The sequence below is a fragment of the Thalassophryne amazonica genome, chromosome 7 (assembly GCF_902500255.1).
Source record: "Thalassophryne amazonica chromosome 7, fThaAma1.1, whole genome shotgun sequence".
Lineage (NCBI taxonomy): Eukaryota > Metazoa > Chordata > Actinopteri > Batrachoidiformes > Batrachoididae > Thalassophryne > Thalassophryne amazonica.
Genome location: NC_047109.1, coordinates 92,023,614 through 92,047,146, shown reverse-complemented (window position 1 = coordinate 92,047,146; position 23,533 = coordinate 92,023,614).

Sequence of the window (23,533 nt, the reverse complement as noted above, 5' to 3'; positions counted from 1 at the left end):
TAAAGAATTTCAGCAAATCTAGCGACCCCCCCCCCCCCCCAAAAAAAAAAAAAAAAAAAAAAAAAAACTATCCATTTATGGCTGCATTGTTGGTGGATCCCCTGCAATAATGACTGCAGTTTTCCAGGAATTACCATGTTTGGAGCATGCAGCTGGTCTGCTCTGTGTCAGCCTGATCCCGTCAGATCTCACAAGCTAAGCAGAGCAGGATCTGGTTAGTACTTGGATGGGAGACCTCTTTGGAACACCAGTGGCTGTGTGTGTTTCTCCAGGTAAAACTGGACTTGCGTCAGGAAGGGCACCCAGTGTATAACTGCCAATTACCAATGCGGATCTGGCTGTATCCGCTGTTTGCGACCCTGAACAAAACCGGGAGCGGCCAAATGAAGGACAACAACCATGTTTGGAGCATATCAACAAAGAAGACGCTAAATGTAGTCAACACTGATCTTTAATGTTACTGCATGCAGTTAGCACGTTCTTTCAAGACATGCCTAGAGGTATGAGAGTCATACCCCAAATGGTAATGGCAATATGGAGAGTAGTATCCCAAATGGCTACAAAAACAAGAGATTTCCATGTAGTGGTGCACCAAGAGAACCTTGTAGTATTAACAATATATTGCAGTACTGCTACCAACCTGCAAGCAGCATGCAGTGTTTATCCATATTGTATTAGTTGGAGCAACGATAACTCCATATTGTGTCAGTACTTCTGTATTTACTGCTGCTATGACACGAGATCCTTTGGGACTTCCGCATTCTGTTATTTCTACCTGGTTCTTTCATGTAAAATTCTGCCCCTTACCAAAAACCAAACCATTGTATTCCTCATTTTGAGTTTATTCAAGGTCACATTAGAAACCAGGCCTGGGACCCTCACAAACAGTGTCCATCTTGTGAAAGGCACATGAAGTAACTTGTACAACACTTTTATACAATGTGGGTGTTAACAGTGGGTGTGGTTTAGTCTCACATTTCTAATGTTACTGGCTCTCACCAACAGGGGGTGGTCTCCCCTGGACACATGATAGAGTAAAACTTAACATATTTCTCAGAACTTCCAAACAATTAACACAAATAGTTGATAGCTAACATAAAATAAAGAATTAGCACAGATATTATCTAACAATTCTCATATGCAATATCTGCCAAAAATTTCAGAAGTTGACAGCTTTCACAAATTTATTAATGAAAATGCACAAAATAGTAGCACTGCAATACATTGTTAATCAGCTATGTCGATTGGTTCTTTGGTTGTTTGCCCAGCGTCAGTGCACCACTGTGCAGAAATGTCTCACAGCTATAGGTACTACCACCTAGTATTACAATTCTTACCTGGCACCATGCACACTTTAAAAATTGGCCCATCATTAGTCAAATGCACTGTCAATATAGCAGAGTTTTATGTAAATAGGGTACACTCAGTGTGGTAGTTTCTGCAAAGTCAATTAATGCTGAAAAAAAAAAAAAAAAATATATATATATATATATATATATACACACACACATATACACAGATAAAATGTTTTAAAGACATTATTTTTACATGTTCAAATGCATATAACTGAAACCATTCTGTAATTACTGGCTACAATATACAAGAACAGCTGACTTTGAGAAACCTGTTATATGCAGACAGGAACAGAAAGCCAGACCAAACAACTTTACCACATATACACAAACATAGAAACAAAGCTTACAAGCATCACACCAGACAGGTTTTAAGACTAACAGAGCAGAAGTACAGCCAAATGCTCAGAAGAGCTCAAACTTATTTCTTTGGATTTCTGCACATATTCAGGCTCGAGGCCGATTCCACAAATCCGAATGCTTTCCAAGTGTTTGGACTAGAAAGCACACAAACAGAATGCCCCAGTGCATTAAAGCTGATTTCTTGTCAAACACAAAACACTCACTGAGTTGATTTGAGTAGAAAACTGAAATGTTTGCATAGCATTTGCCCAACTATACCCTTCCTTTGAAATCGGGACATACAGGGAAGGGTTAGCAGGCTCAGCCATGTCTATAGTTAAAATACGATCAGTCAAAATGAAAAGAGCAAACAATCACACCCCATAGGTGCCCCCCCCCCCCCCCCCCCCTTTAATCTGGGACACGTCGGGTCAAACATACACTCACTGCAACTGAACAACTGTTCTTGCCCTCTGCAGCAACTGGACAGAGTGTTATTCTGGTTTAATCAAGCCAGCTTCTGGAACCACACAGCCACAGTCAGTGTTGAGTTCATCGTAAGACGGCCACATTATATTGTGGTTGGTGGGGGAGTATAGTGAACAGGAGTGTGTCATCTTTTTAGCCTTTACCAACAAAAGTGCCCTTTTCTGTCATGCAGCAAATAGGTAACCAGTGCTTTGGGCAGGGAGGCTTTGTTTAGACTGATTTCCATTTAAATGAAAATGGAGAGGCAAAGATTGTGCCATCATACTCCATACCAATGAAATAAAGATGTCTCCCCCTGCAATCACTCAACATTTGATTTGCAAGAATACCCCACGCCCCCCCACCTTACCCACTATGTCCATCTCACACTGCGTCTCTGTACACCAACATGAGGCATCTCTCTCCCCAGCATTCAGAGTCATTTACAATCCGTGAGATTGTGGATTGTTAAAGTGAAAGCATTTGAAAATGAAACGGGGGAAAAAGAAAACATCATTATTCACGGTGGTCGATTAATTTGCTGCCTTGCAAGAACGTGTTCACACTGGTGATTTAAACTTTTTTCCCCCTCCGAGTACGAGAAAAGAGAACAGGTTTTGTTTTTTTTTCTTCCTCTTTTATCATGCAAGTGCCTCCCGTCATTCCTAATGGGCCAGGACGAGCAGATATCAGACTCGGGAATGAGTGGCAGATTAATGCAGTTTGTCAAACTCAACCATGTGTTGCATTAAACAATCACAAAAATCCAAACTCAAATTGGTGGCAGTTTAATTCATGTGGCATAAAGCCTAAAAAAAAAAAAATACTGAAGCTCCAGCCATGCTAAATTATCCCTTTTCAACAAAAGAAGCTATAAGTCATATTCACTGGCTTTGATTTGAATTCCTCAAATAGAATCCAATTAGAGGGCTTGAATATGTTCCAAATGTCCAAGGCTAAATTGAGTATAAAGAACAAATGACTGGGACAAAAATGGCCACAAAACATTTAAAAGCACACACACACACACACACACACACACACACACACACACACACACACACACACACACACACACATTGCACATGCACTGGAACAAGTGATGCATTGAAGAAGCAACAAACTGCAGTGATTAGTGATGGCGTTCGCCTGGTTTGGGTCAGGTGGTGATTTTTTTTTCCTCTTCCAGTGCATTTCTCAGGTTTTTTTGTCATTTTGTTTTTTGCCAGTGTGTTACACGAACGCTGCCGACCCTGGGACTAGATCGCCCCTTTCTGGTGCTGCTCTGTCGGCACGGAGTAAATCCTGGAAGGATGGGTGGGGGGTGGGGGGGTGTAGGCCACAGAGAGGAAAGGGGGGAACAGGGGAGAAGAGCAAAGTATGTCAGCTTTTAGATATTTTTAGTTCCACGTTTGTTAGCAGAAAGACAAGAAACATCACCGCCTCTTAGAATTCATGAAACGCACGTCTGCCTCACGCTGCAGGGCTGTGACAGGTGTACCGCGACTGAGTCACCTTTACAAACATAGCACATCCCCAGGTGGGACTTAGAATCCTGGGAAGGTACTGTTGATCCAACAAGCCAGGGGTTGCGGTGTGATTAAGCTTCTTTTCAGCAGTGAGATCAGTCAGCGCCAAACGCTGCCAGAGCAGACTGCAGCCCCCAGGAGGCCGTCTGTAATCCTGCAGAGGAATTTAACCCATGCAGATAGACTCTGGGTGCCTGCTCTGCCCTCTTGCATCTTCGAGAAATCTGAAGATTTACACGAACTCCGTAACCTATCCGCTGGCAGTTGTGCATGAATGCAACCATAAAACAGAAATGTGCAATTACTGTGCAGAATGCCACCCCGAAGACAGAAGCAGCTAAATAAGCAAGAGGTGGAGAGAGACAGAACATCTCCGTCCAACTGGTTGTGGCGGTTCTGATGGTTGTTGGCAGATTGCTGTCATGGCGCCAGCGTGATGTTTTCAGGGCCGACATATTCCAGAGCAGAGCTGTCCAGTCATGCCTCAGCTCACAAGGTACACACTGAACAAGTTTGTTCCAATCCCACCGGGTCACGCCGACCTGGTGGCTTGATAGTAGAGATAGAAAAGATGAGAGGTTGGAGTGCTCCCTGATGCAGACGGGGAACTCAGGAGGTCATGTTAACAGCCCTACAAGTCCAGACTGGTTCAGATGGGTGGATACCAGTTTGGGTTTGCCACCCAAGTGGTTTTGTGTGCATGTGTTCTGGATTTGACAGTGACAGTTTGGATCAAGTTGGGAAACTTGTCAAGGCAACGGAAAAACTGTTACCCACTAGACTGGTTCTGTCACCTGCAGGCTGAGTTGGCATACAGCGGGATATTAATATCTCCACATGACACCGACACGCACAGAGGCCAAAGGAGGAAAAGATCTCTGAAGACTGAAGTAAACAAAAAAATCTATATGCATGCAAAACAGTTTCATCACCTTAAAGTTCTAAGCAAACTCCAGTGTAATGTTCTGGGAATTGGGGAATTTGACCTTACCCTTGGTGCAGATTCTGCTTACGGTGTCGTACTAATATTATGGCTGTAAGACAAAAATTTTAAGGAGGATCACAATTCTAGAGGAATTCAACGATGAGCACCTTTAAAAAGGAACAGACATTCTAGTCAGTCCCATCAGTTAACATCTCACTTACCACCTATCACTGCGAGGGACAGCACCACGGCGGCTACGGCCACAGCGATGATAACTGCAGTCATCGGACCTGAAAGACAACACGTGCAGCTTGGTAACAGAGCGGTGTACACACATACAACTCAGTTCCTCAATAGTGCATACTGTTAATACCATGACGTGAGCTGTACAAACGGTTAAGGCACTTTTTTGTCAACCCCCCCCCCCACACACACACACCAAAAAAAATACTAAATAAATAAACATTGATAATACCATGACATGAGCTGTACAAATGGTTTAGGCACTTTTCTGTCACCCCCCCACCCCCCCAAAAAAAAATAAATAAAATAAAATAAAATAACTTAATAAATATTGATAATACCATGACATGAGCTGTACAAACAGTTTACACACTTTTTTTGTCACCCCCCCCCCCCCCCAAACTAAATAATATTGATAATACCATGACATGAGCTGTACAAACGGTTTAGGCACTTTTCTGTCACCCCCCCCCCCCCCCCCCCCAAAAAAATAAAATAAAATAAAATAACTTAATAAATATTGATAATACCATGACATGAGCTGTACAAACGGTTTAGGCACTTTTCTGTCACCCCCCCCCCCCCAAAAAAAATAAAATAAAATAAAATAACTTAATAAATATTGATAATACCATGACATGAGCTGTACAAACAGTTTACACACTTTTTTTGTCACCCCCCCTCCCCCCAAACTAAATAATATTGATAATACCATGACATGAGCTGTACAAATGGGTTAGGCACTTTTTTGTCACCCCCCCCCCCCCCCCAAAAAAAATAAAATAAAATAAAATAAATATTAATAATACTAAATAAATAAAATAAAATAAAATAAAATTAATAATAATAATAATAATAATAATAATAATAATAATAATAAATAAAACTAAATAAATAAATCGGGCAACAATTTGATTTTGATGTTCCCAACCATCATTAGAGACACAAACACATCCATTTCCTATATCCTCTTATTGTAGCTATAAGGGTCACAGTAGGGTCGGGGGATTTGGCTGGGGCCTATCCCAGCAGTCGCAGGGCATGAGGCGGGATACAAATCACTTACCAACATAAAAATATCAAAAATAAATGCAATCTTCTTATGTGTACCACTATCAATTGCTCAATAAATGACAAAGATGACCAAAATAAATGTATTTTTGAGAACTGAAAAAGTGGATATACCTATCATTTATAAATACTACATATTTAACATCATGTTTCAGGCCACAGACAAATGTTCAGGTATTACTATGTTTACAGATGCAGAAGGTTCATGATTATAAACACAGGGGTGGTGGCCAAGTGGTTAATGCGCTTGGTTTCAGTTCAGAAGGCTCCGGGTTTTGCTGTGGCGACCCCGAGTGCAAACAAGGGAGCAGCCGAAGGGACTTACTTTTACTCTGACAAGGTGTATTAAAGCAAACCACTGTTAGCGTATGCAGCTAATGCTAACAGTTAGCATCAGCAAGTTAAACTGTGTCCAACTCAGCTGTTTGCTCACCCCCCAAAAGTAGTACATGTCAATAGTACTGTGTCAGCACTACGATATCCAGTATACAGTCAGCAGTGGAACACTCCATATCTGGGAGAACTTGCATCTCTGCAAGCATTTTACAAAATTGAAGAAAAAAAATTCAAAGACTTCTCCAACCTGATGCTTCCTCGATGCTTTTATCTACAGCTGGGAAACGAACGCCTTTGTGTGTAACAGTTCTCTGCCCTGGAAGTTCTGAAAGCAGCAGAAAATGCAACAACGGTTAGTACAAGTTAGTCTGATGAATATCTTTGAGAGCACATAGAACCACTGAACCCCAGAGCTACAGTCATGATTTATGCGAAGGCCTTTGCTTCTGTTGGAGGCCGGCTGCAGCAAGCTCGCTCTAAACGGACCCGTAACCCTATCAGACGTCCATCAAAGCAAAAATGAGGAGTGACGGAGAGAAGAGCAGGGAGAGAATGAGAATGCCAATGTTGATTAGACGAGTGGCGTGATCGTGTGGAGACGTGGACACGCTCGCTGGCCTTTCAGCAGAGTCCACGGCGGCCCTCAGGGGAGCTAATTGATTCCACTCAGGGTTCAGTGTTTGAGTGCCGCAGCCTCTTACACTTGGCCTCGAACACTCTGTGCACAATCCTGACTGACAATAGCCGAAGGCATAACCTTCACCCGCTCGACTCTTCACAGTGTTTATAAACTCACCTGTTGCCGTGACGATATCCTCATCATCATTATCATCATCATCTGTATCTGTGGAAAAGGGAGGTTGGACAGAAAGAAACGTCTCACTTCGGAACAGTTCAAGAGGACCAAAAAAAAAAAAAAACCCTCAAGAAGGAATTAATAAAGGACTTGATACTGCACACAGAAAACTCAGCTTGTAAAGGTTGAGGTTTGGTCAATAACAAAACTTTAAATTGAGGAAAGAAAACTACAAGTGGGAAATGGGAGAGCTGCATGTTAGTGTTCAAGCCGAACTTTTGCAATGTACTAAAGCACACAAAAGATGGAGATGGCCACGTTAACTCATCACTGACCTTAAATTTTGATAGCTTATTTTCAACTTTAAGTACGATTCACCATGTTCTGGCTGATGCCTATTGACGTGCTAGCGACAGTATATACACACGGCAGCAAGAGTAAAGCTTAATCAAGACTATTACCTTAAAAAGTGTCAGGAACCATACTGACGTGTACAGGAGCTACAATTAATAACATTTTGACGGCCATCTTGAATATTGGGCTTGGGAACAGTTTTTCAATTTTTGGGAACATCCTGATTGTGTTTTGAGGAAGGAAGCCATGAAAAGTTTGTTTCATTTCCATTGCATTCCATTTACTGCTTGATTTGTTGCGCAGTGTCCACAGTCATTGTTTTAAGCAAATTTTACTGGTTTAGCCAGTTGACACTTCACACGATTTATTAAATTGCATGCAAAAAGACAAGTGCTAAAAAAATAATAATTAAAACTTACAGCTTTCATCTTTACTGTGAGCAGTCATGCTGGATTGTAAACCTGGAGAACACTGGGCTCATACTGGTTGAAAAGTTAGAATTTCAACTTTAGGGGGCAATTGGCATAACAGAAAATTCCAACCTCAGAGTGCAAATGGAATGCACCATTAATGTTTTTATTTATTATTATTATTATTTCTCTCAAATATTGTTCACAAATCTGTCTAAATCTGTGTTAGTGAGCACTTCTTTGCCGAGATATTCCATCCCACCTCACAGGTGTGACATATCAAGATGCTGATTAGACAGCATGATTATTGCACAGGTGTGCCTTAGGCTGGCCACAATAAAAGGCCCATCTAAATTTTTCAGTGTTATCACACAGCACAATGCCACAGATTTCACAAGTTTTGAGGGAGGGAGTAATTGGCATGCTGACTGCAGGAATGTCCATGGGAGCTGTTGCCCTTAAATTAAATGTTCATTTGTCTACCATAAGCTGTCTCCAAAGGTGTTCCAGAAAATTTGGCAGTACAGCCAACTGGCCTCACAACCATAGACCAGGTGTAACCACACCAGCCCAGACCTCCACATCCAGCATGGTCATGTCCAAGATCATCTGAGACCAGCCACCCAGACAGCTGCTGTGACAATCGGTTTGACGAACCAAAGAATTTCTGCACAAACTGTCAGAAACAGTCTCAGGGAAGCTCATCTGCATGCTTGTTGTCCTCATCAGGATCTCGACTTGACTGCCATTCATCATCGTAACAGACTTTAGTGGGCAAACGCTCACATTCAGTGGTGACTGGCTGCTGATGAACTCTATGTGAGGGAGATGCGTTGCACTGCGTGAGGCAAATGGTGACCACACCAGATACTGACTGGTTTTCTGACACACACACACACACACCCCAGACTCCCACAATAAACAAAACTACACATTTCAGAGTGGCCTTTTATTGTGGCCAGTCTAAGGCACACCTGTGCAATAATCATGCTGTCTAATCAGCATATTGATATGCTACACCTGTGAGGTGGGATTGATTATCTGGGCAAAGGAGAAGTGCTCACTAACACAGATGTGAGAGAAATGGGTCTTTTGTGTATATAGAAAATGTTTTAGATATTTGAGCAGCTCATGAAAAATGAGAGCAAAAATAAAAGTATTAAATTTATATTTTTCATTCAGTGTGTCTATATAATAACAATAATTTGGTGTGGTAGTTGGGGAAACACCACAAGCAACAACAACAAAAACAGCCAGTGAAAGCTCAGCTTCCTTAGATGTTAAAACAAAGTTGTTGGTCTTGTCTCAGTTCCAAGTCATTTTGGAAAGCACTGACAACTGGAAGACATCCAGCTTAACTATTAAATACAAATTCCCTGCAATTACCAGGGCAAGGATTTGAATAACAAGCCAGTCACTGGGAGGGTGCTCAAAAATTCTGCAAGTAACTCCATGAAAACTGCTTCATGTTCTGCTCTGACATTTTGGGTTCAGACAGATGTAAGAAAAATCCAATGAACCTTGTATGCATCTTTTAACATGCAAAAAAAAAAAAAAAAATTACCAGCCAATTAGTCTTATCAAGTTGCTTGTGACATCTTTTTGCCAATCACAGGGTTCTGGAGACCAATGTTTCATATTAGACACACAAAACACAGGATTATAGTTGTGAAGGTAAATATGTAGAACTCACCATCACCCGATCCAGTTACATCATCTGAAGAACCTGTTTGAAAAACAACCACTTTTACTCAGCATCATAGAAAATCCAAAACCATAGTGTAGGAACATGTAGATATTTAGGTGAGCTGTTCTGGAGGACTTTATTGGTGTGCATTACGTCAAGGGCACTTCATGGAATTTATTTGCATTACTTTCCAGTTAATATACGAGGTCTGTTAGAAAAGTATTGGACCTTTTATTTTTTGCAAAAACCATATGGATTTGAATCACGTGTGATTGCATCAGCCAAGCTTGAACCCTTGTGCACATGCGTAAGTTTTTTCACGCCTGTCGGTTGCGTCATTCGCCTGTGAGCAGGTTTTGAGTGAGCACTGGTCCTCCCCCCTCGTCAGATTTTCAGTGTGAGGAAAACGTCTGAACGGCTGGAGCAGCGCTGCATCAAATTTTTCTAGAAACTGTGAGAGACAGGCAGGTGGACACCATACGGAAAATTCAGATGGCTTTCAGGGATGATTTTATGGGCATCACACAGATTAAGGAGTGTTACAGCCGGTTTAAAGACGGCGCACAATGGCAGAGGCCACGCCGGCCCCGAGCAGCGATCGACAGGCTGAAACAACCAGATCATTTCCAAACTGAATGCTGTGTTGATTCGGGATGTCGTCTGACTACCAGAGAAATGGCAGAAAAGGTGGACATCAGCACTTTTCCGGCACATTCCACTGTTAAAGGAGATTTTGTCATGAAAACAGGAGCGGAGGAATTCGCCACGGAGCCGCTAATGGCGCGGGACGAAAGCACCTCCGTGTTGGTCTCAAAGGACATGTTGTGACATGCTCAGCTCTTCGACAATTTCTCGGATACTCACTCGACTGAAAAGCCACCCAAAGCCGTCTGAATCTTCCGAATGGTGGAAGAGCTGGGCATTTCCCGTGAGACTTCCAACACGGCCGTGCTTTTTGTTCTGCGCCATTACGCGGCTCCATCCTGACGCGCGAATTCCGCCGCACGTCTTTTATTACAAAATCTCCTGTAACAGTGTAATGTGCCGAAAAAAGTGCTATGTCCACCTCTCTTGCCATTTCTCTGGTAGTCAGACGACGTCCCGGATCAACACAGCCTTCACTTTGGAAATGATCTGGTCGTTTCAGCCTGTCGATGGCTGCTCGAAGGGCGGCGCGCCCTCAGCCGCTGTGGGCCGTCTTTAATCCGGTTGTAATGCTCCTTAATCTGCGTGATGCCCATAAGATCTTCACCGAAAGCCATCTGAATTTTCTGAATGGTTTCCACTTGGCTGTCTCTCACAGTTTCTGAAAAAATTTTCATGCAGCAAAGCGGCAGTCGCTCGGCCATTTTCCAGACAATGAAAATCCGCCGAGGGGGCTGGACCACTCCTCCCACAAAGCCTGCTCACAGGCGAATGACGCAACCGACAGGTTGGCTGATGCAATCACACATGATTCAAATCCATATGGTTTTTGCAAAAAATAAAAAGGTCGGATACTTTTCTAGCAGACCTCGTATATGTGTGTGTGTGTCAACTTGAACACACACATATATATTTTTAATCACCTGTTTCAGGTCACACATGTAGCCAGTCTCAATCCATACTCTGTGCCCGCAGCACAGATGATTCATATGCATAAGTATTTGTATTTTGAATAAGTATTTTGAAGAAAACCTTCCAATGTATGAATGCTCACTGCCTGATTAGATGATTATCACCTGAAAGTGTCAGAGACGAGAACATACCAGAAGCAGCTGGCAGCAGCAGCAGCAGACACAGGAACAGTAACCGCATCATCTTCAATTGCTGCAGTGAGGAAAAGAAAAAGTTAAAAATATCAGCTATTAATATTCAGGCACTGATGTGTGTGAAATCTTCCTCTTTTAGTTTCAGGTCAAAAACAGTCTTATCAGATGTGTGTGGCAATGTCAAACACATATGTGAGTTTCTGGAAATTCCGCAGTTAGAGTGCCAATGTGTGCGTGTGTGTGAAAACCTCGGCTGTAATCTGAGGTAAGCAGCAGCAGCAAGGGGAGGTCAGTGACAGAAAACCTTCTCACAGTCATCAGCAAGAAAACAGTTTCTGGGAATTCCACCACAGTCAGTGTGCAACACGTCGACTCAACATTTTCCCCTCCCGGTGCATGCAAAACCTGAGCACATGCAGGCGCTGAGAAACGACTGCAAACACTGAAGTATCCAGTCATACACACATGAGGTATTTGGATCAACAGAATTCATCGTCTTGCCTCTGCACATCACCACAATGAAGTCTAAAAATCACACCATCAAGATCTGCTTGTAACGCAGATCTGCAGGGTTATACTGAATCTCTTTTTTGTGTGCATCAATAATTAGGAAATACAAATGTAATGTATGCTGAATATGTCTGGAGCAGGCAGTTTTCAAAAAATAAATTAAAAAAACTGAGTGAAACTGTGCAAGGAGCAGATTAGTGAGGGAAGCCACCAAAAGAACACAAGTGACAGGTTTCTGTAGTTGTGAAAATGCACATATAGTTAGTTTCTGTTAGTTGCACAACCACATTCATATGTCCAAAGTGGGATGGAGCTGCTCCATCCCACTTTGGATGGAGCAGCTCTCATTTCTAGAAATCTGGCCAATTTTCTTAAATCCTCCAAACCGTGACTATCCAGGGTTGGGACCAGGAAGCAGAGTTGTAGTCTTACACACCTCTCTGCAGCTTCTCTCCCCCTGCCATCCCCTCATTACCCCATCCCCGTAGAGACGGTGCCTGCTCCCAGACCACCAATAACCAGCAAAAATCTATTTAAGCATAAAAATTCAAAAAGAAAAAATAATATAGCACCTTCAACTGCACCACAGACTAAAACAGTTAAATGTGGTCTATTAAACATTAGGTCTCTCTCTTCTAAGTCCCTGTTGGTAAATGATATAATAATTGATCAACATATTGATTTATTCTGCCTTACAGAAACCTGGTTACAGCAGGATGAATATGTTAGTTTAAATGAGTCAACACCCCCGAGTCACACTAACTGTCAGAATGCTCGTAGCACGGGCCGGGGCGGAGGATTAGCAGCAATCTTCCATTCCAGCTTATTAATTAATCAAAAACCCAGACAGAGCTTTAATTCATTTGAAAGCTTGACTCTTAGTCTTGTCCATCCAAATTGGAAGTCCCAAAAACCAGTTTTATTTGTTATTATCTATCGTCCACCTGGTCGTTACTGTGAGTTTCTCTGTGAATTTTCAGACCTTTTGTCTGACTTAGTGCTTAGCTCAGATAAGATAATTATAGTGGGCGATTTTAACATCCACACAGATGCTGAGAATGACAGCCTCAACACTGCATTTAATCTATTATTAGACTCTATTGGCTTTGCTCAAAAAGTAAATGAGTCCACCCACCACTTTAATCATATCTTAGATCTTGTTCTGACTTATGGTATGGAAATAGAAGACTTAACAGTATTCCCTGAAAACTCCCTTCTGTCTGATCATTTCTTAATAACATTTACATTTACTCTGATGGACTACCCAGCAGTGGGGAATAAGTTTCATTACACTAGAAGTCTTTCAGAAAGCGCTGTAACTAGGTTTAAGGATATGATTCCTTCTTTATGTTCTCTAATGCCATATACCAACACAGTGCAGAGTAGCTACCTAAACTCTGTAAGTGAGATAGAGTATCTCGTCAATAGTTTTACATCCTCATTGAAGACAACTTTGGATGCTGTAGCTCCTCTGAAAAAGAGAGCTTTAAATCAGAAGTGCCTGACTCCGTGGTATAACTCACAAACTCGTAGCTTAAAGCAGATAACCCGTAAGTTGGAGAGGAAATGGCGTCTCACTAATTTAGAAGATCTTCACTTAGCCTGGAAAAAGAGTCTGTTGCTCTATAAAAAAGCCCTCCGTAAAGCTAGGACATCTTTCTACTCATCACTAATTGAAGAAAATAAGAACAACCCCAGGTTTCTTTTCAGCACTGTAGCCAGGCTGACAAAGAGTCAGAGCTCTATTGAGCTGAGTATTCCATTAACTTTAACTAGTAATGACTTCATGACTTTCTTTGCTAATAAAATTTTAACTATTAGAGAAAAAATTACTCATAACCATCCCAAAGATGTATCGTTATCTTTGGCTGCTTTCAGTGATGCCGGTTTTTGGTTAGACTCTTTCTCTCCGATTGTTCTGTCTGAGTTATTTTCATTAGTTACTTCATCCAAACCATCAACATGTTTATTAGACCCCATTCCTACCAGTCTGCTCAAGGAAGCCCTACCATTATTTAATGCTTCGATCTTAAATATGATCAATCTATCTTTGTTAGTTGGCTATGTACCACAGGCTTTTAAGGTGGCAGTAATTAAACCATTACTTAAAAAGCCATCACTTGACCCAGCTATCTTAGCTAATTATAGGCCAATCTCCAACCTTCCTTTTCTCTCAAAAATTCTTGAAAGGGTAGTTGTAAAACAGCTAACTGATAATCTGCAGAGGAATGGTCTATTTGAAGAGTTTCAGTCAGGTTTTAGAATTCATCATAGTACAGAAACAGCATTAGTGAAGGTTACAAATGATCTTCTTATGGCCTCGGACAGTGGACTCATCTCTGTGCTTGTTCTGTTAGACCTCAGTGCTGCTTTTGATACTGTTGACCATAAAATTTTATTACAGAGATTAGAGCATGCCATAGGTATTAAAGGCACTGCGTTGCGGTGGTTTGAATCATATTTGTCTAATAGATTACAATTTGTTCATGTAAATGGGGAATCTTCTTCACAGACTAAAGTTAATTATGGAGTTCCACAAGGTTCTGTGCTAGGACCAATTTTATTCACTTTATACATGCTTCCCTTAGGCAGTATTATTAGACGGTATTGCTTAAATTTTCATTGTTACGCAGATGATACCCAGCTTTATCTATCCATGAAGCCAGAGGACACACACCAATTAGCTAAACTGCAGGATTGTCTTACAGACATAAAGACATGGATGACCTCTAATTTCCTGCTTTTAAACTCAGATAAAACTGAAGTTATTGTACTTGGCCCCACAAATCTTAGAAACATGGTGTCTAACCAGATCCTTACTCTGGATGACATTACCCTGAGCTCTAGTAATACTGTGAGAAATCTTGGAGTCATTTTTGATCAGGATATGTCATTCAAAGCGCATATTAAACAAATATGTAGGACTGCTTTTTTGCATTTACGCAATATCTCTAAAATCAGAAAGGTCTTGTCTCAGAGTGATGCTGAAAAACTAATTCATGCATTTATTTCCTCTAGGCTGGACTATTGTAATTCATTATTATCAGGTTGTCCTAAAAGTTCCCTAAAAAGCCTTCAGTTAATTCAAAATGCTGCAGCTAGAGTACTGACGGGGACTAGAAGGAGAGAGCATATCTCACCCATATTGGCCTCTCTTCATTGGCTTCCTGTTAATTCTAGAATAGAATTTAAAATTCTTCTTCTTACTTATAAGGTTTTGAATAATCAGGTCCCATCTTATCTTAGGGACCTCGTAGTACCATATCACCCCAATAGAGCGCTTCGCTCTCAGACTGCAGGCTTACTTGTAGTTCCTAGGGTTTGTAAGAGTAGAATGGGAGGCAGAGCCTTCAGCTTTCAGGCTCCTCTCCTGTGGAACCAGCTCCCAATTCAGATCAGGGAGACCGACACCCTCTCTACTTTTTATATTAGGCTTAAAACTTTCCTTTTTGCTAAAGCTTATAGTTAGGGCTGGATCAGGTGACCCTGAACCATCCCTTAGTTATGCTGCTATAGATGTAGACTGCTGGGGGGTTCCCATGATGCATTGTTTCTTAATCTTTTTGCTCTGTATGCACCACTCTGATATCCTCACACTGGATTGGCATAGTAGGATTTTGCTATGCAGGGGGCTGTTTAAATCGAGGCTCAAGTCTTGCATGTGCCTTCTGGCAAACTGCAGTTGAAATGTCACGTCTTAAAGAAAACTGATTCTGTTCCACTCCACCGTGAAGCTATACAACTGGTGGTTCACCTGACAAAACTGAACTTTGCAATTCATCCAAATCCCAGCCACAGACGCCAATTCTCCAGAATCATCTTGGTGGCTTTCCTCACTCGTCCTTTTTTTGTACAGTCACCTTGACTGTGAGAACCTACCTACTCCAGACAAATTTTCATACAAGTTTGCATTTCTTAAAAATTGACATAAATGTAATCTAAGACATACTCAGTGACATGAAAATATTCATGTATCCTTCTCATGACTCAGAAATCAGTCTGTATTGGTCAATATTTGCATATTAAAACGGCCTTACATTTAGTTTGTCCAATTATTTATGGACTGTACAACAAATAGCTGCGACTCCTAAGTGATTAATGCAAAACCCCTGGAATTTAAGCCAAATGTCTTCACTCCATGTAGATATTAAGTATTTAAATTTTGTTGTGGTGGTGTACAGAGGCCAAATTACAAAAGCTGTAATGCTGTCCAGCTACGTATTGACTTAACTGCACACACACACACACACACACACACATATCGGTTTTACAGCACTTCCACAGTGGCCAGTTTCCTGGTCCATCATTATGTGAATTGGGCGAGATCCGGTTCTGTTGTTCTAATTGAGAAATCTCTGCATTTCCTAATGGCATGAAGCCCAGAACAGCCTTCCTCTGATCCACGTCACCACAACATAAATTTAAAACACAGATGTTTAACTAAACAAGAGAAACAAAGACCCAGCTGTATCCAACACAATACAGTCGATATTTTTAAATGGCAAACACATGAATGACCCCTTGTTCAATGGAAGTCCTGGACAAAGCCCCATTGGTCAGATTTAGCCAGTGAGCCTGGCATGGCATCAGGAACCGATTCTCACCCCTGCTACATTTCTCACCACACACTGAGGCAAACCTAGTGACCTTTACACCAGAAGTTAGAGGCGCGTCTTGATTGTTTGGTGTGCCCATTGTGTCCTTGTTTCCTCTGGAGTTAATGAGTACGTGGAAAGAATGAAGGGACGTACGTGTGTCTTTAAGGTGTTCAGTGCCGAGTAGAACTTTAAGGAACCGGGCACTTAGAAAAATCTGCACTCATTACTGCAACCTAAGGAAGCCGTGATAGTCAACATATGGTAAACAGAAATTAAAAATAATTGAAGAGCATTAGCTGGTTGACACGTAACCCCTGAAGGACACAGTCAGTGATCCTGCACTGCAGTCGTACTTGTAAACATGTATGCTAATGGATGTCAAACCAGACCCCAGGCGTGTTAATGCCTTGGGCTAACGATCAAGTTTTCCGAGCCACATGGGGCACCACTTTTTTCTCCATGAAGGTATTACGGTGAATGACAGGTACAAATGGGAAGCACTGGGCCACAACAAGCTTCTGATTAAGGACAATCACTACATGAAAAAGAAAATGTTTCAAGTGTGCAAAAGCCACGCTCATACACAGAGCAACACTTACTACACAAGACAACTAGTAGCAATCGCAGCTAACGACACATGACAACAATTACAAGCCCAACACCGTCCCATTTAAGGTTGTAGGAACTTGCCGTTTGTAATAATAATCCCCGATTTGAAGAAAACACTTCTGTTGGCACCAACACATGCATATACTAAAGGCTCATTCATGCTCCAGTGTACAGATTGAGCTTTGTCTGCATTCTGTGCACATTTTGTTCATTTTTTTTTTTTTTTTTTGCAATTTATGGAGCACTACCACCAGAAATTAGGGGGGCAGTCTAGCAAAAGTTCAAGCAAGACACAACCTTTCACAAGAACAGATGATCAAGTCTGTGAAGTTTTGTCATGAAGTTGTACTGAGGTGAAGTCCAGATTGAAAAGATGTTCCTGCTATCTTGGCTAGAGGGACTACCCTTTGGATGATAGTGCATTGGTCTCAAGAGCAGGAAGAATGGTGTTTGAGATGTTGCAATTTGTGTTGCTGTTAGGATGTTGCAGTTGACTAAATAGTCACCATTACAAAAATACTTAATAGTGGCACAGACCACCTGGTCACTCTGCCGACACTTGTGTGGTAGAAACGTTATTGCCGTCAGCAAACTTTCAAGAGGAACAAGTCCAAGAGCATGTGCTGGTGTTGCGCTTTACTTCATCCAAGACACCATGGAACCAGCTTGGGTCCTAGATGGCAACCACCCAGGCAGACAACCTGTCCATAACCATCCATCTGCTTCAACCAGGTGAAACGTGGATGTTTCTTTGGCCTTCTCCAGCTACTGAGGTCCTCAACACTCAGGTACAAAATACCAAAATGTCGACCATGTATATAATGTCAATTTCGATGCATCTCAACAGTGTCTATCACACTGTTTGAAAGCCAAGATTAGAATTCTGGAGCATAAATGAGCCTAGCATACTCTAGGACTCATGAGTGGTTGCGTATGCAAACGCAAACCACATTCAGTTTCACTTAAAGCTACAGTGTGCAGGATTTAGTGTCATCTAGTGGTGATGCTTCAGATTACATTATGCTGTCACCATCACAGATTTGTTTCACTGACGTTTTTGCTTTTTTGGTAATGGAAATCCCCTGGCCTTCACTTGTGAAAACCAACACGCATGATCCCTCCCCGCCCCCCCAAAAATGGAGGTTCTTTAACTAGTTACTGTATTGTTTATGGGTGTATGGGTGAGCAACCAGTGATTCCTTTTGTTTTTGTAAACTTCAGTCTTCTAGCCACTCAGCAAAAAGTAAAAGAGCGAGTTGGGTCCTCTCAGGTATCAACATGACAGTGAAATGTTATGAGGCCCGCTCACACATAGACACGATTGGCTCCTTCCAAGCTTATAAAACAGATGCATTCATAACAAATGGTTATGAATGCAATATTTCATTTCTGCTAATAAATGTCCCTAAATCACACATACTGTAGCTTTAATGCGACTGGAAAAAAAAAAAGCAGTATGCTCCACTTCCTCAAATTCACAATGAAAGCTTGTGAATCGCATATATCAGCTATATTTTGTCACTGTTAACTGACTTTTTGTGATTAGAGTAGGATTTTTTTTTTTTCTTTTTCTTTTTAAAGGGAGCCATTGACAAGTGTAACCTAAGAGCCAATGACTATCTTTAACCTGAGTTTGACAAATATCCACCCTCTGGGCCAACAGACTAAAATCAAGAGTCTAATACACATCAAGATTTAAAACATTTGTTTGTCTACATTAAGAGGAGAATAAGAAGTGTTCATCACATGGCTGGGGCTGACTGGAGAGCGAGTGCAGAATGGACTCTTCTGGCCTCTTGAATAGCTGCTGTAAATCTCCAAACAGCCTAAGAAGCGGCAAATAAAATCCTCTTCTGTATCCAATTTGCTTTGCAGAGCTACACTGGGTGAAATAATAAGCTGATCCAATTTGGAAATATTTATCAATCCAGTCCACTGTGTCAGTATCCAAATGGCTCCTGACACCAGGTATTATAACTGCTCCACCCCACCCCCACCCCCTCTCCAAAATCCGGGGAATATATTCTTGTTCATTTGAATGCCAGCTGAATTTACACTTAATACTCAAACCAGTTTGTAGTATACGAATAACTACTGGCTTGCAAAAAATAATAATAATAAAGTAAAATATAATGGGGTGGGGGTGCAAGTGTCCTCATGTTAGATATACAAACAAAACAGATGGTAAATTTACTGATCCAAGCTGTCACAGTCCTACAACAATGCACACTTTAGTCGGTGCATCCCCCAATGCATTTTTTCCACTTACAGGATTAAACCCAAACTAGGTCAGCCCACAAGACACAAATCTATTTACCAGGTTTAATTCTGAATGAAGACTTTCCACTTGTCTCAAATCACCCGCTGTTTGCTTAATCACGAAATGCACACAAACAGAAGCTCATTGTGTGCACATAAACAGCGTGGCGTGCTGACATAGACTGTCTCTTATCTGCACATGCAGATAACCCTGTGCTGACAACACAGATAATCAATCAATCAATTTTATTTATATAGTGCCAAATCACAACAAACAGTTGCCCCAAGGCGCTTTATATTGTAAGGCAAGGCCATACAATAAATGAATATAATGATAATCATCAGTGAGAACAGATTCTAAAGAGGAAACAAATTTTTTCAAAACTACCTTAATGATCGTATATAGCCAAAGCTGAAAGTACAAAGCACACCAGTAAAACTAAGATCACTTGTGCTTCATTTTAAGTGTTGCTTCTGCAGTGAAAACAGCTGATTTAAATGCTTGCCATCTCCACAGGAGTCCCTCAGCTGAGTAAAAGTTCATAAAAAACTTTATTACCAAAATATCCTGCTAACCATTGGGACCCAAAGTCACAAAGTGTCAAAGGATGAGGTAGATTAAAGAAGACAATACCTCCGAGCTGAGCAGTCCCAATCAGTGAGCCAAGACGCCGTCAGCTGAGGAGCAACATCTAAAGTAAAGTGGTTTATGAATGAATTGTTAAGCACAGGGCCAGCGGAGCGAACAATTGAGGATGTGAGACGCAGTCTGTCAGATATCCGGCCTCTCTCACTTAAAAAAAACACACACACAACCAACAACAAACAACCAACACACAAGTCACTGATGACTCTACAGGTGTGCCACTGTGATGTCACTTCTGTCGTGAACAAAAAACAGCGACAAGTCCACACAGGACTCTGTGCAGGTTTCTGTTTAGAATCAGACTGAAATGCTGCCTTATCACTCACCCAAGAAACAAGTCACCACAAAAATGTTCAAAGTCTGCCAAGGAGAGACAACATTGTCCTCGCCAAGAAACTAGGACATCACGTGAAGGTACTTTACTGAACAGAATAAGTTTGACATTAAAGTTCCGTGAAATTCACTGGATTCAATCAATTCCACCAATTAAACAATCACCAGTGTGTGTTTGGCTGTTGACATGCCAGATTCAAGTCAAGTCAAGTCTGATAGCACATGCTGGAGTCGCAATCATGATAAAAGAAAATCACCTTGGGTCCTGGATGGCAACCACATGGCTCTCAAAAGTAACCATTTATCTGCCAAAGCCAGGTGAAATGTAGGCATCCACCTTGGTCTTCTCCAGCCACTGGGGTCCTCAACAGTGAGGCACCCACACACTGGATCATGTATAGAGAAACATGTCACCATGTCACAGCTGATGCTCCCAAACCACACAAGTGATGCTCCCCAGCTCAGTCTCCTGAAGTAACCACTCAGCCACCAAACTCATTCCACTGTTACCAAAGGATCTGCAGATCAGATGTCTTACCAAAGACATTTAATTTTATGATCTCAAAAAGAGGAACTAGTGGAGACAAAGTGTGCTGGTTCCTATTTTCAAGAACAAGGGTGATGTGCAGAGCTGCAGTAACTACAGAGGCATAAAGTTGATAAGCCACAGCATGAAGCTATGGAAAAGCGTAGTAGAAGCTGGGTTTAGAAAACAGGTGAAGATCTGTGAGCAGCAATATGGTTTCAAGAGCACTACAGATGCAATGTTTGCTCTGAGAATACTGTTGAAGTACAGAGAAGGCCAGAAAGAGTTACATTGTGTGTTTGTGGACTTAGAAAAAGCTTATGATAGGGTGCCAAGAGAAGAGTTGTGGTATTGTATGAGGAAGTCTGGAGTGGCAGAGAGGTATGTGAGGGTAGTGCAGGACATGTCCAAGAATAGTGTGACAGCGGTGAGATGCACGATAGGAATGACAGACTCATTCAAGGTAGAGGTGGGATTACACAAGGATCAGCTCTGAGTCCTTTCTTGTTCGCAATGGTGAGGGATAGGGTGATGGATGAGATCAGACAGGAGTCCCCATGGACTATGATGTTTGCAGATGACACTGTGATCTGTAGTGAGAGTAGAGAGCAAGCTGAGTCTAGTCTGGAGAGGTGGAGATATGCTCTGGAGAGCAGGGGAATGAAAGTCAGTAGGAACAAGACTGAGTACATGTGTATGAATGGGACGGAGCCCAGTGGAATAGTGCAGTTACAAGGAGTAGAAGTGGTGAAAGTAGATGAGTTTAAATATTTGGGGTCAACTGTTCAAAGTAATGCAGAGTGTGGTAGATAGGTGAAGAAGAGAGTGCAGGCAGGGTGGAGGTGGGTGGAGAAAGGTGGCAGGAGTGATTTGTGACCGAAGAATATCAGCAAGAGTGAAGGGGAAAGTTTACAAGACAGTAGTGCGGACCAGCTATGTTGTACAGTTTAGAGCGGTGGGCACTAACAAAAAGACAGGAGGCAGAGCTGGAGGTGCAGAGCTGAAGATCTTGAGATTCTCTTTGGGAGTGACAAGAATGGACAAGATTAGGAATGAACATATCAGAGGTGGGATGGTGGGATAGTTTGGAGACAAAGTCAGAAAGGTGAGATGGTTTGGACATGTGCAGAGGAGGGACCCAGGGTATATAGGGAGAAGGATGCTGAGGATGGAGCCACCAGGCAGGAGGAAAAGAGGGAGACCAAGAGGAGGTTTTTTATGTGATGAGGGAGGACATGAAAGTGGTGGTGTGACAGAGGAAGATACAGAGGAGAGGGTGAGATGTAAATGATTAATCTGCTGTAGCGACCCCTAATGGGAACAGCCAAAAGAAAAAGAAGAAGAAAAAAAGGACCCAGAGACTTGAATGTCACTGCCAGGATAAGTGAATGTCTCTAAAGTTCAACACTTTCACCCGATACAGTTACTTACTAGCCACATACTTTGTCCTCATGCGGTGGCTTAGTGGTTAGCACTGTTGCCTCACAGCAAGAAGGCCGTGGGATCTCTTTCCCACCCTTTCTATATGGAGTTGGGTGTTCTCCCCGTGTCTGCGTGGGTTTCCCCTGAGTACTCCAGTTTCTTCCCACAGTCAAAAACATGCTTATTTAGGGTCTGTTCCTTTCTCTGCCCCTGACCAAGGCAGTGTCTTTACATCCGGAATTAGTCCCCAGGTGCCGGACTGTGGCTGCCCACTGCTCCTAGTGGTTGTACTGTGTCCAACTGTAATTAGGATGTGTTATACACAGAGGACAAATTTCACTGTATGTACAAAACAATGACATTAAAGGCTCTCTATTCTCTTGTCCAGTCACATAAGTGTGCAAGATGAAGAAAGAGGGATGCGGTAGGATGCACAGAGAGCACTGAGCTTCAGCCGTAGCCTTGATCCAGGACAATTACAAGCTCAGATACTCCGATTCCTCGCTTAGCTTCTCAAGTGCTGCAGTCAGGGTATGCTTCAAGTCCGTGGACATCAAAGTATCACCCGCTACGTCAAGGTCAGTAAACCTTTCATGACCAACCAACCAGCCAAGCATAATAATAATCTTCTAAGCTTATTTAATATAAAACTATGGTTCCATTAAAGCCAGCACTACCCATACACGGCACTAATGTCTGAGTTAATCTTTAGTTTGAGCACTGGTGTAAACAAAGCTTGTTGTTATCCTTGAATATGGCTCAGTCCTGAAACTCACCTGGTTAATGTCTGCTACAAACAAGAGTATGCACAACACAGAACGTTTCTGGGTTGTAGTAAATATATTTGATATACAGTATTGGTCCAAGGGAACACTGGTTCTGAGAAGTGCTACTTATGATTAAAGCTTTATTACACCCACATGCGACAGGGATTTTTTTTTTTTTTTTTTTTAAAGTTAAGAGTTTTGGTCCAGTTTGGTGAACTGATTAATGGTCAATGAAAGTAAGCCAATACTGAGGATAAAAAAGTCAAGGTCATTCGCCAAAGTTAAAATACTTGTCCAATGCTTATATATAGAGGAGCTTTAGAATGGATATAAACACACACCCAACCCCCACGGTCACTATTAAAGACTGATAAAGTCATACACAACTTTATATTTCATTGTGAAACATGTGCTGTTTAAGTGCTTATTTTATCTTTTATATATATATACAAATAATGAATGTTTATGAGTTCAATGGTATGAATATACTGGAACATACCATTGAACGAGGTGAAATGGTACATTCCAGCTTTCACCAAATTAAATATTTGTTCCATTGAAGGAGTGTAAAAACATTTATTATTTGTTTTATATAACAG